The sequence below is a fragment of the Lepisma saccharinum genome, chromosome 10 (assembly GCF_977018435.1).
Source record: "Lepisma saccharinum chromosome 10, izLepSacc3.1, whole genome shotgun sequence".
NCBI classification, from domain to species: domain Eukaryota; kingdom Metazoa; phylum Arthropoda; class Insecta; order Zygentoma; family Lepismatidae; genus Lepisma; species Lepisma saccharinum.
In genome coordinates this window covers 2,253,207-2,266,088 of record NC_139238.1, presented here as the reverse complement: position 1 = coordinate 2,266,088, position 12,882 = coordinate 2,253,207, and the positions used below count along the sequence as shown (strand labels likewise).

At 40.2% G+C, this 12,882-nt stretch overlaps 1 protein-coding gene across 5 annotated transcripts in view; it reads right to left on the bottom strand.

The window, feature by feature from the left end:
• kug (FAT atypical cadherin kugelei) overlaps positions 1-12,882 on the bottom strand; it is a 956,861-nt gene that overhangs the window by 727,331 nt on the left and 216,648 nt on the right. Inside the window, exon 1 of one of the 5 annotated variants that reach the window (XM_083129472.1) lies at positions 4,510-4,537. The exons of the other annotated variants lie outside the window; for them this stretch is intronic. The gene's annotated coding sequence lies outside the window, so the exon portion shown is untranslated. Of the gene's footprint in view, positions 1-4,509; positions 4,538-12,882 lie in introns of those variants that run through there. 5 annotated transcript variants of the gene reach the window in all.

The window sequence follows — 12,882 nt, the reverse complement described above, 5'->3', positions numbered from 1 at the left end:
TGAATTTTCTGTGCTGAATGTGTATTTTGAGGTTTCTTAAAACTATCCACCCTAGCTAAAATTAGCAAGATTATAACGAGTAATTATGAATACATTATTTAACAAATAGTTTGGTAATTTTGACTAAATTATTTGGTTTTCCTAAACAAATGGGCTACATTTTGTTAGATTTACCAAAATAATATTTGGTTTTGGTAACCAAAAAATTGTTTACGACAAACAAATAGAACTTGACCAAATCTTTTGGTACTGGTGAACAATTGTTTGGTTGATGCCTATTTAAACAAACGATTTGTTCACCACTACAATTTTTTTGGTTAATCCAAACAAACATTTTTCTCTGTGTACGTATAAACGTTAACATAAGATTTAATGACCAAGATTAGACAATGTTCTGAGGCACTTAGAACCACAGGGCAAGGGAATTAGTTTACTGACTGGTAAACATATGCAAATTTGCATATCCAAAAATAACTACCTCCCGAAATGAAATCACAAGTACGCCAATGATTGGGCATCAAACCCCCCCCCCCTCTCGCCAAAAGCTTAATTCGCACAGTGGATGGGTCCAATGGAGTAGAAGTTGTAGAGTTGATGAAGCTGCTGCACGGCAGACGCCTAACTATCGGTTACTTATATGGGCTCGTGGGGCACAAGGCCCTCCAATAATTTGTCGTGTTATTATTATGTTTGCTATCGTGAATCGTGGATGAGTGCTTACTCGCATTAGTAAACCTTAACAAATTAAAAATATATATATATATATAATAAGTAAGGATGAAGTGTTGATGTGCATTAGTATCATGCTTACATAGATGGAAGGGGGGTTATGAGTTTTTCTTTTTTACATAACTCAAGTGTTTGAGCCCACCCACTGTTTTTGTGTAATTCGCGCCCCTGCCTGCTTTCGTTAGTGAAGAAACAGGTCACTGGTGCGGAATGAGGCCACAGCGAAAATACGCAAATTCCAATTTGCATATATGTCGTCGCGTGTCGCAAAATGCGAATAGAACTTTCAGTTTCGCGACTAGCTTCATCTGTTTGGAGATTAAACAGTTCCCATGATTCAAAACTTGCATGTTTAATCTGAATCTTTCTCACGTAGGAACATGGAACACGCCGTGGCAAAGAGTATGCTTTTCGCAAACATTTGTTTTGTCATTTTTGCAAGTCAAATGTTAGCGTTAAGTTTTCAGTCTTGGGAGTTTTAAACCCTGAACCACACATGCCGTAATGCTGATATGCTGAAAATCTGGACGAAAAGTTATTCGCAGAGTGTTTGAGGGAAGGCCATCCTTACGTGCACAAATAAACCCCATCCGAATGTGGGCATCGCTATCATAAACTTTGGCCGACGCAAGATTACACTAGACGCCTTCAAGTACGCCGCATTCTTGTCGATGTTTGGTCTGTGGGTACCACCATATCCTTTGCCCCTTCAAGGACACGCTTCCTCCAGAAATAGACACCTCTTTCTCCCCCATTCCTCATCCTCGCAGCCTCCCTGTACCCTTCTCTCAGGGCATTATCTTTATCTCTGCCACGTGCTACGAGTCGCTGCTCGACCACACCATGTCAATCCTTTGGCGGAGATAGGGGCAGAGGGAATATAGAGAAGGGAGAGAGAGATAAAGATTTGATTTCTTTAGCGTCGCTTTTCTGACACTTTTGTCTAATCGCGAAGATGCGGATGAATGGTGATAACGTAGGGCTCGGAAGTTGAAGACCTATAAATTGCCAAAAAAGACCTATAAAAAGACCTAAAAATATTAAAAAAGAACCTAAAAACGGAAAAAAGGACGTATAAATGTGATCCAAATTAATTAATAACTTCAGTTTTAATTACATATTTAATGCACAAAAAATACAAAATTCTGGTGGTATGGAACACACAATGCGAAAAAACAATATGAATGAAATGCATCTTCTTTCAGACGTTATATATTTTTTTGATTAACATAATTTGAAAAATCATATTTGAAGAATCATTTTTGGACTAACCACACTAGGGTTACAGAAATAGGACTTCGGAAACCTTTCCTCAGTTGGATATATATATTATTTCTTTACTACAGAAAGGATGTTTAAGAGGTGATGAACTGATGATGATTCGAATTGAGAATGGGCAGTAAAAACCTAGTCGAAAGAAGGTGAAGTTGCACAAAAAAGCCGTTAAGACCTAAAAAAGTCTCAATAAGCCAAAAAAGGGCCGAAAAAGTTAAAAAAGGACAAATAAAACCCACCTTTTTCTGGCCTACAATGACCCAAAATGAACATATATTATGTTGGGCCTCGTCTTCGGACACTATGAAAAAAAAAGGGACACTATGAAAAAAAAGGATGTTTCTTCAACATCCGATCCCTAGTGATAAGATTAGAACAATGACAATAACAAGCAAATGGGGACGACACAACACCAACCCGCAGTCGCAGTCTGGATCTTGCTTAACGCACACCGTATCGAGGCCCCTTCGTCGACTGACGTCAGTGCGGATTAATTTCGTTGTTAGGTTAGGCATTTTGGATTTAGGGCTCTCAGCAAAGACACTATCAATTTTTCGGGGCTTGGCCAAAAAGGTATTAGCTACGAGCCCTGAACCTAACGTAACCTAACGACAAAATGTATCGTGACGTCAGTAGACGAAGGTGCTCAACGGTGAGCGATACGTGAGATCCCACTATGCATATGGCTGTGAGGCCAGGCACCAGAGCCTCGCCAGTCTGCAAAATGCAGTCAAGGAGGTACTACGTGGAAGGGAGGTTGACATTTAAAAGGGTCACTCCTTACACCCCCTTTCATTTAACAGTATAATATTGTTTAATAACTGCGATATTGTTTAATAATCGTGGTAAGATTTCTAAGCTTAAATTCTACATTCTAACAAGGGAGGTTATCTAAGTGTCCCCCTCAGATTTCCATGAAACTTGGCAGGTGTATAGAGGGGCCCAAAGGAAGAAATACGTGTTTCTTGTTTCGGCTTTAAAAAAAAAGGTTTTAGGGGCAAACCCCTTCAAATGTCAAAATGAGGACAAATTGAAGTGGGCATTTGACCTGTCCCCCCCCCTCCGATTTCCATGAAACTTGGCGGGTGTACAGAGGAGCCCTATGCCCCCTATTTCTTCCTATGCCATATTTACGTGGTTTCGGGGTCAAATCCCCACTTCAATTTCTTCTCATCTTGACATTTGAGGGGGGTTTCTCCCTAAAACCGCTTTTTAGCCCAATCAAAAAAAAACAACATATTTCTTCTTTTGGACCCCTCTATACACCTGTCAAGTTTCATGGAAATCGGAGGGGACACTTATATAACCTCCCTTGTAACTGAAAATATTGAGGAGGAAACTCTCCTTACCACTCGTGGGGACGTCTACCCTCCTTGATTCCTCCTAGTGGTGCCCGGCTGAAACGAAATCCTAAGAAATATCCCCCAAAGTCCCATAATCACATTAGTCCCGCCTACGTGTTTACGCTACGCCGAAAACTCCTTTTCCCATGAAACCGCTAATCAAGGAAATGCATGCGTCGTCAAATGATACAACCAGGAACGCATTAAGCCACGTATTGCACAGCCATACCCCTCCCCATTCTCCTCCTGTGGAACCGAACAAGTCAGGGTAATGCATGCTACTTGTTCGCTTTGTGAGGAATATAGAGATGCTTCCATTCCGTGCGTAATGGAACGTCCGTACGACGCACTAATTTGTAACCAGCAACGGGAAAAAAAATGGTTGAGAACTTCGGCAACAAAATTACTATTTACATGTGTGTTTGTGTGTTATTCGAACAAGAAACCAGCGCTCTCTGGGGGAAAGGGAGGATACTGGTTGGATAAAACATTGGGTGGGAATATGCAGGTGAACACAAGAAAAGGTATGGGCTTCCCCGATGGCGTAGTGGTAACGTCGCCGTATTGTGATCAAGGGCTCCCGTGTTCGATACCTGTGGAGGCACGTAGAGGTTCGTGTTCCACTTTAAACGGTTGGTCCAGTCCCGATTAGCCTTTCTGCGCATAATTCTATTTTATGTAACGTCTTCTATGTGTTTGACTTATGTTTTACACTTTATGCGCAGATAGCCTAATCGGGATTGGACCTACAGTTAAAAGTGGGATCCGAACCACTATGTACCTTAGTACCAATCCTGGGACCCCTATTATGGATCTATTATGGATTTGCCTATTTAACAATTATTAATTATATTAATGTATTAATTATAATCACTTATATTATTATTAATATTGAGACATCGTGCTCGTGTCTGCCCATATATGACCAGTAAAGGAACAACGTTGAGCAAATGTAAAATTAAAACATTAGCTGCTCCTACCTGAAGAGAACAAAGGAACTTCAAAATCTAACTTGAACGTTTTTTTTTTTGTTTTTTTTTGTTTTTTTTTTTCAAAAAATGATTCTCCCGAAAAGATACACCTATTTCTGTAACCAGTGGAAGAGTACATGATCTATCCGAGAAAATCTATGGAGCTTTTACTACGCCACATATCAACTTACCACCTGGAAAAACTACACTCGGATACCGTGCACCAGTCCTGCAACCAGCGTACCTGGAATAGAGAGATTACGTAATTAGCGTCTGCAGTGAGCGTGAACAAGCAAATAAATAACAGGTTTAAATTGCTAAGCGAACGCGGTGTTCCGGAAATGAGTGCCATAATTTTCATAGGGGTTACATTCTCTCCCCTGGTCTTTCACAAAATACAATCAAAATGGTTGTCACCTATACAGTTTAGTTCACTTAAAAAAAAAAAAAAAAATCACATCATACGTATATTTAATCTGTTATGCTTGACGATGGGTACAAATACCGTATTATAATTTTAAAAGTATGAATGACACTTTATTCTCAGAGTTAAAATTACAATTTTCACAACGTTTGTTTCAGTTCTTGCTGGGCGACAAAAAATGCTTGGTAAAAAAGATGTTGTTCTTAAATTTATAAATTTTCAACAAATTATTTTGTAATTCTAAACTATGTTGCCCCAACTCAGGACGTCCCAATTCAGGATCTATGACAAAAGTTCCCAATTCAGGAACCGATATTTTCACGTGGAATGTTCCAAATTCAGGAATCGATATTTCACGTGGAATGTTCCTAATTCAGGAACCGATATTTCACGTGGAATGTTCTCAATTCTGGGTTAAAAGCGTCGTCAAGCCAAGTTTAAGGAGCATTTTCGTCACCAAAAGGAGCTTCCTTGAAGATTGATGGATTGAGAGCTAAAAAGGTAGCAATCCGAGGCCGCAAGATCGGGGGAGTAAGGAGGATGTGCAATAACTACCCAACCAAGCTCCTGGATAGCAGCTTTTGTCATGTTAGCGGAGTGTGGGGGTTTTTCCCCACTTGGACACATTGTTTTAGCCCATAACAAACACAGTCTTTCTTCAAATTGGTAAAAGTCGATGCGTATTCACAAGCATAACAATGGCACTCCAATTGATGAACATTAAACGATAAACAAACTCCTAATATCGCAGTGTTGCCATATCAAACACAAACAACTCAATATAATGTGAAGTTACACACATTAAAGTTAAATATATAATAATAAAATGAAACAAAAGTTGGTGTACCGTCAGTAAACGCGTTAACATGGAAAATAGGCCACTTTCTATGAATGTATACTTGTGGAGAAACAGTTTAGCAGCAGTTCTGTACAAGGCGGTGGAGATAAAATTCTTTAAGAGGCCTTAACGTTGCGATCGGATACCTCTATGGCCCTCAGAATGCTAATGAGTTGCTTAAAGAAGGGCACAATGACAATATTGGAGAAGCCAATCTTTAGAAATTCCCAAGAGACAGGTTAATAATACGAAATCGAGCAGGACTAGGAATACGGGAAGTGAAGGGCCTGTGGAATTCAAAATAGGCGAGAGGGAAGAAGGCAAGGTTCATCGCATTTCAATGATGGAAAAGAGACCCCTTCTCTCTCGCTATCGACCAGAGAGAATGGGGCTGTCTACTACAGAGTTCTCCCTCATTTACCCCCCAGAAAAAAAAATCTCGAGTCTGATAATGGCTTCTGCCAAACTACACTAAGAACGTGTCGATCTAATCTCTTCATATAATAACACAGGGACCCCTTTCATGAGGATCCCCCCACTTGTCCCTCTTACGTTAACCGCGGTCTTATTAATGAAAAAGAGAGATATTCGGCGAGGTTGCCGGATCTCTCGAGGGCGGCGCTGCGAGCGGTAGAATCGGAAGATTTCTCAAAAGTGGTGGAGGACTTTTACATCCATTGTGCTCTTACTCTACTAGACACTACCACCAACACTAGTTCTTTCAGTTGATTACATTCTGGTGGTTCATATAACTCATCAAAAGATATCTATGCAAACATATATTCGTGATTCAAATTACCACCTTGGTGCTTATGTTGCTGTAATTAGCCCTATCTAGTTCGTTGCACTTTTTGACACTATGTGTAGTGCAGGTGTCAGGATGATGCAAGGAAATTCCGTTCAACCACGTAGACCAATAGCGGTGTTCAAGTTCAGAAGATTCAACAAATGCCTGTCTGCTGCTTTAAACGATCATTTGATTAGTTAGCACGCACCACGTGACCATACACCACACATTACACCGCTCCAGAACGTAGTGCAAGCGGTGCAGACAACAAATGCATTCCTTGACACCAAATCAACGAAGTAGACGAGTCGATGTTGCATCGTGTAACCAACTAGACGCGTTGGTGCAGTCAAAAGGGATGCAATGTATCTTTATGGGAGCTTTCAGACCGAAGCGACACACTAGAGGCAACAAGCGTCTCTAAGATTTGGTTCATTTCAGCCACTTTTGTCTAATCGCGGAGTTGAGAATGAATTGATGAAGGGACCCTTGCAAAGACCACCATGCCTAGGCCAGAAGTCGAACCCGGGACCCTGGCGTCGTACCGCGGTCTTTTAACAGCTTCGCTACAGAGATCTGCAAGATAAACTTTATGAAAAGACAATCATACGTTGACAAGACACAAGCCACACAGAGGATTATACTGACTGAGTCCAGACGCCAGTGCCTAGCTACTCTGGAAGAATGTATTCCTTGGTATACTATGTGGAGAGGTTGATTGGGTGCTTAAAATTATGTGTGCGTATGTTTTGTTTTTCGCTAATCCAAGTAATGTTTTGGCGTTTTTCGTAAAGGGCAGTCCTCAGCTTTTCATAATCCCCAGTTCTAACGTCCCATCAATTTTAATTCATTCCATTCTTCCGTAGATTCTGTGTTCAAGTCTTTACACCCCCAAGCACAACCACTCATTCATATATCCAAGATCAACTTAAAGATAATGCAAAGCTACGTTTCGTAAAAAAAAAAAGCTACACTGTTGTCACAAAGGCACATTATCAAATTGAAACATAGATAGAGCTAGCGCAGTATGCTTATTTTCATTCACCGTAATAGTTTCAGGTCATTGTTTTCTCGATAATACAGTCTAATGTATGTTCATTTAAATGACTTGCGTTTACCTTAAAAATAAATGCTTCCTAACTGATTATTGCTTGCCTTCTGATTTATTTCCTCTTTATCTGTCGCAAAAAGTAAATTTAATTTTAAGCTAAAATTTAGTTGGCGTTCAATTTACTACACATCGATAGGAATTGTTCATAGTGGGTCTCTTTTTCTTAGGAATTGGTGCATATGCATTTTCTTTGAGTGGCAGTGTAGCCGAATAGTTAGTTCTATCGCTTTTGGTGTTGGTGGTTTCGGGTTCGATTGCGGTGGAGGCTCCACCTACTCCAATATTGTCGTGAGGACAATTTGGATGTTACATGAAACAACATTGCATGAAACGACAAGGGGAATCCCACAAAACTTTCTTAGTGCTGCTTGTAACAATACAAAACTTTCTTAGTGCTGCTTGTAACAATGTCCTCAACCAACAATGTGTACTTTACAATCCGGTTTTTCAACAAGTGACAGTAAATTACACGGTTCTCCTTCAGATCAGAAAAGACGTATGCCCATTATGCACCCTTCAGTATATATCGGGAAAAATCCCCTTATATAAAACCCTTAGGACAGTGCGACGAGAAGTCACATTCTCAAATTAATATACGATGATCAGGCCTAGGTAAAATTGCTTTTTTATAGCCTCGTTACAACATTTGGATAAGTTTTAATCGATCAAAATTATGTTTGGGTGGGCAAAAGTTGCAACTGGTGATGCCGGGGCCCCCTGTTCCCTCCCCTATGAAACAAATGTTTGACAACGCCAAAGATTTTTAAGTCCACTTTAATCTCAAACAGGGTAGTGGCAATGAGGCCTGCAGTTTATTTGATTTTTTTATTTAACGTCGTTTATCTGCCACTTTTACCTAATCGCGACGACGAGGGTGAGTGTTGATATGATGTGGTTAGCTGGTTGATTGGTTGAATTCTTGTTTTAAGTTCACTTTATACACAGATAGGCAAATCGGGACTTTTTTTAGACTGGGATCCGAACCACTGTGCAAACTCCACCGGGTATCAAACCCGGGACCCCTTGATTGCAAGGCGAGGACGTTACCACTACGCCATCAGGGAAGCTCAATGATCAAAGTGATAAAAGAACACAGCACCAATGCTCAGGCCGTGGTTAGAACGCGGGACCCCTGGCATCGTAGCTCGCTGTAATAACCATCTCCACCACGGAAGTCGGCGAGGTTGAGTGATGATAACAATTAAATTGATGAAGAAAACTTTGGTGGCGAGATCGAAAGTCGGCCACTTAACGCACTAGGGGGCACAGTATCTCCGTGACGAAGTGGTTAGCACAACGCTCTAAGACGCTAGGAATCTCGGGTTCGAATTCCGGCCTTCTCATGGGTGTTCTTTGTGAGTGTTCAGACATCAATTTCATCATATATCACTTTTTTTCTATTTATCTATCTCCCTCTTTTCTCTCACTCTTCTCTCTCTCTATCTCGTTTCTCTCTTCTCTTTCTTTTATTCTCCTTATTCCAAACATCCTCCCCTTCTTTTCTCTCTCCTTTCTTTCTGAGAGAGAAAGAGAGTGACATATCTCTCTTTCTCTCTCCCGTTTCTCTCTTTCTCTCTCTCTCTTTTATCTCTTCCTCTCTCTCTCTTTTATCTCTTCCTCTCTCTCTCTTTCTCCCTCTCTCTGAAAAAGAAGAGGAAGAAGAGAAGACAAGGAAAGAGAAAGAGGAGGAAGAGAGAAAGAGAAAACAAGACGCTTCTCTTCTTTCTTCCTCTTTCTCTCGAAGAGGAGAAGAGCTCTCTCTCTCCTTTTTTCTCTCACTCTCTTTCTCTTTTCTCTATTTTCTTTCTTCTTTCTCTCTTTCTCAAAGAGAGAGAGAGAAAGAAAAGCACTCATCCTCATTTTCATGATTAGCCAAAGTGGCAGAAACGTGAAGTAAAATAAACCAAATCAAGCAGTCAATCGGGGGACCAGTACTTCAAAGTGAAATGCTAACAGCTGTGCACGTGCCTCCACCTTGAAACACCTCTTGGTTACAAGGAGACAGCGTTAGCCACCGCCAAGTAAACCACCATCCACCTTTCCCCATATCTCTACTCTCCAGCGTCGATCCGAGGCAATCTGGCAACGCCGCACCCTCCTACACTACGATTCGCTTACTAGAGGCAGTGTTTCGGAACAGCGAATGAAAACAATCATTATCGTTTTATTCCCACCGCCCCGGGCCCCGGAGCTTTTGTTCGTCCCGACGACCGGGAATGGGTCCCGCGAGCCCCGGGGGGAACGGCGTTCGTCACCCGCGCGATGAGCAAGCTAACTAGAAACCGGCGTCTCCATGACTCACGTGGTCCTCGTGAATTCGAAATTTGGGTCTGATCGCCCCTCATCTTTCTTCGGGGTGGATGGTCCCTGGAGAAGGACAGTGTTTCCAACCGGATGGAGAATTTACTAAATTTCAGTTTGCTCTTTGCTAACGTTACTTAGGGTGTAAAGGGTAGGTGATATTTCTAAAATGCATCCAAATGCCAATTTCTCTTCCACGCAGAGCATTCTTGAAGTGTAAACATAGAGAATTTACTTCAGAAAGTATAAAGGGAAGGAAGTAGAAAGCATAATCAGAAAGGGCAAGGGGTATAAGGGGTAGTCAAGATATATATATATATATATATATATATATATATATATATATATATATATATATAGAGAGAGAGAGAGAGAGAGAGAGAGAGAGAGAGAGAGATGGGAAGACAGGGGTATAAAAAGAGAAAAGTACAGAGCATGGCGTCGCCAGAACGTTTGGGACACCTTTCTACTAGGAGTAAATCTACCAAACTGCTTTTCATTTTTCTTGCACTTTGTACAGTAATTGTACTGAATCTACTTTCTTATAAACTTTTGCACATACCGTTCAAGAAAAAGCTTTAAAAGTTAGGTGGAAATATTAAGTCCCATGGTTTTTGTTCTGTAATTTCTCACAGAAAACTCTAATTTTCGGGATTTGAAAACGGTGAAATCATTTATTCTTTGATTTAGGTAGCATATGAGGCAGTGTTTGGTTTCGTTATTATGTTCCAATGCTAATTAACTTCACTTTATTCCAGTTATTAAAGTTTTTCCCCCCCTTGACATGAACTACTGCAATTTCCAGGGGAGTCGACGGGCCGGTTCGACACCCTCCCTACCGTCGCCCATGCATGGTACAGAATGAGAAAAACAAATGGTGACTGAAAGAGGCAGGAAGTAAAGGGTTGTAGAGGGGAGAGAAGAACAGAGGGTGAGAATTATAAACAGAGAATAGCAGGGAAAGAACCAACAGTAGACAAAAGAAGTGTAAATAGAGAGAATTAACAGGTATTAACAGGTATAAAGAGGGGGGAGTGGAAAGAGAGAGAAAAAAAAATATATATATATAGACGAGAGAGAGAGAGAGAGAGAGAGAGAGAGAGAGAGAGAGAGAGAGAGAGAGAGAGAGAGAAATAGGCAGGGAGAGAGCGAGTACAATTAGAGGGGGCTAAAGATTGATTGATTTTGTTTATTTTACTTCGCTTTTTCTGCCACTTTTGGCTAATCGCGAAGATGAAGATGAGTAATGATAATGAATCTGATGAAGGGACACTCACACACACCCAGGCCGGTATTCCAACCCGGAACCCCTGGCGTCGTAGCGCGCTGTGCTAACCACTCTGCCAAGGAGGCCGGATAGAGGACTAACGAGAGAAGGGTGTACTGAAGAGTATAAACAGAGCAAGTAATAGGGGAAGAGTGAAGAGGTATTTATTTTTTATTTATTTATTTATAGAACTTCACACTACAGGTAAATGCCCATTTATAGTCTTGTACATACCATAATATGAGTAATTGACACAGACATATAATTCATACATTACTCTCATGACATGAATATATATAAAATTGTATATAAAATGTATACATAACTCTGTGATTACATAATTATAAGTCATACATATACACACACAAACATACGTATATACATGTACCATTGTTATTAAGGTATGCAAGTATATAATGTTGCCTAAACAAGAAGATGATTACACAGATTTACATTGTACGAGATTTAAAATATTTAGGAGAAGATACAGACTTTGAACGAAGTTAAGGTATGGTGATATAAATGAGAGTAAACAATTCAGTGATTAGCGTATATGCTCGTCACCTTTCATATTACATTAAGAGAAGATGAATATAGTAGTAAATACATTGAAAAAAGATAAAGAATACAAAAGGTTGACTTAAAAATATATAATGTTATTTAGTTAATAATGTTTGTGGTATAAAGATTTAAGAGCAGAGTATAATAAATAAAGAAAAAAAGAAATAGTGAAGAGAAGAAGAGTATATAGGTAGAGAGAAGAGGTGTGAAGCAGAGAGAAACTGAAAGAGGGGAAGGGGGGATAGAGAAAACAAGAGAGCCAGTCTGCTGTGCTCAAATATCAACCGTAACACAATTCGCTGATGTTGTGCTTAGCTAATTCCATACGGAACAGTTCCGGTTTCAGCCTCATTATGCAGAGAATAGAGGCATTCGTCGGGCTTACAGTTAAATGCTGGTCGAAGCTGATATCCGAGGAATGTTTTGGCTGCTTCCAACGACAAACAACTGAATCACCAAGACATGTGCCACGAACAATAAACCTCTCGTAGACTGACGACGGTTGGGTTATTCCAGATTATCCACCCTTTCCTCTTGTTGCTTCTATCACAATCTTTTATCACGTGATTAAATGGTAGCGACAGTATTAATGCAAAATATCTCCGCATCTTGTACGTTATGATTTGTCGTAGAACAAAAACTGTAAAGATGTCGCTTTAGGACTCGCGAGAATCAAGACTGTACTCGAGGTTTTTGTCTCCTGGTACTAGATTTCCAAACATATTTACTATGCCATCTTGAGGCGACATTTCTAAACTCCCCTGGCCTTATCATTACATTGTTCTTTTAAGCAATCCGAGCCAATAGTTTTATCAGAAAGTGCTCTTCTCCCTTCCGCAGTAAGAACGATCTCATCTGAGGAATTCTATTAGTTGTTGGAATGCAGCTGTGTAGGAATCTTCCGCGTAAGAATATAGTGCACATGAAAAAGCCATATCACTCAACGTAGCTGTTACGTTGAAGTTGTGGAACTTCACATTTTCAGTTGTACAACAGATACGACAAATGTATTCATGAGCAAAGAAACACCAGAACTAACATATAAGAAAACATTTTTAAGCAGTCACGTGGTTTTGTTTACATTAACTTCTTTCTTGCAGGGAATGTAGAATAGAGAGGAAACGGAAACATTATCTAACACAAACGTACAGTGTGTTAGAATATGAATTCCCTTCAAACAAAACAACGGATTTTCATATAACATGGGACACCTTGGAAGTATACCTGTATATATATACAGTTACGAACATGTAACTTGGTGTACAGTAACATACA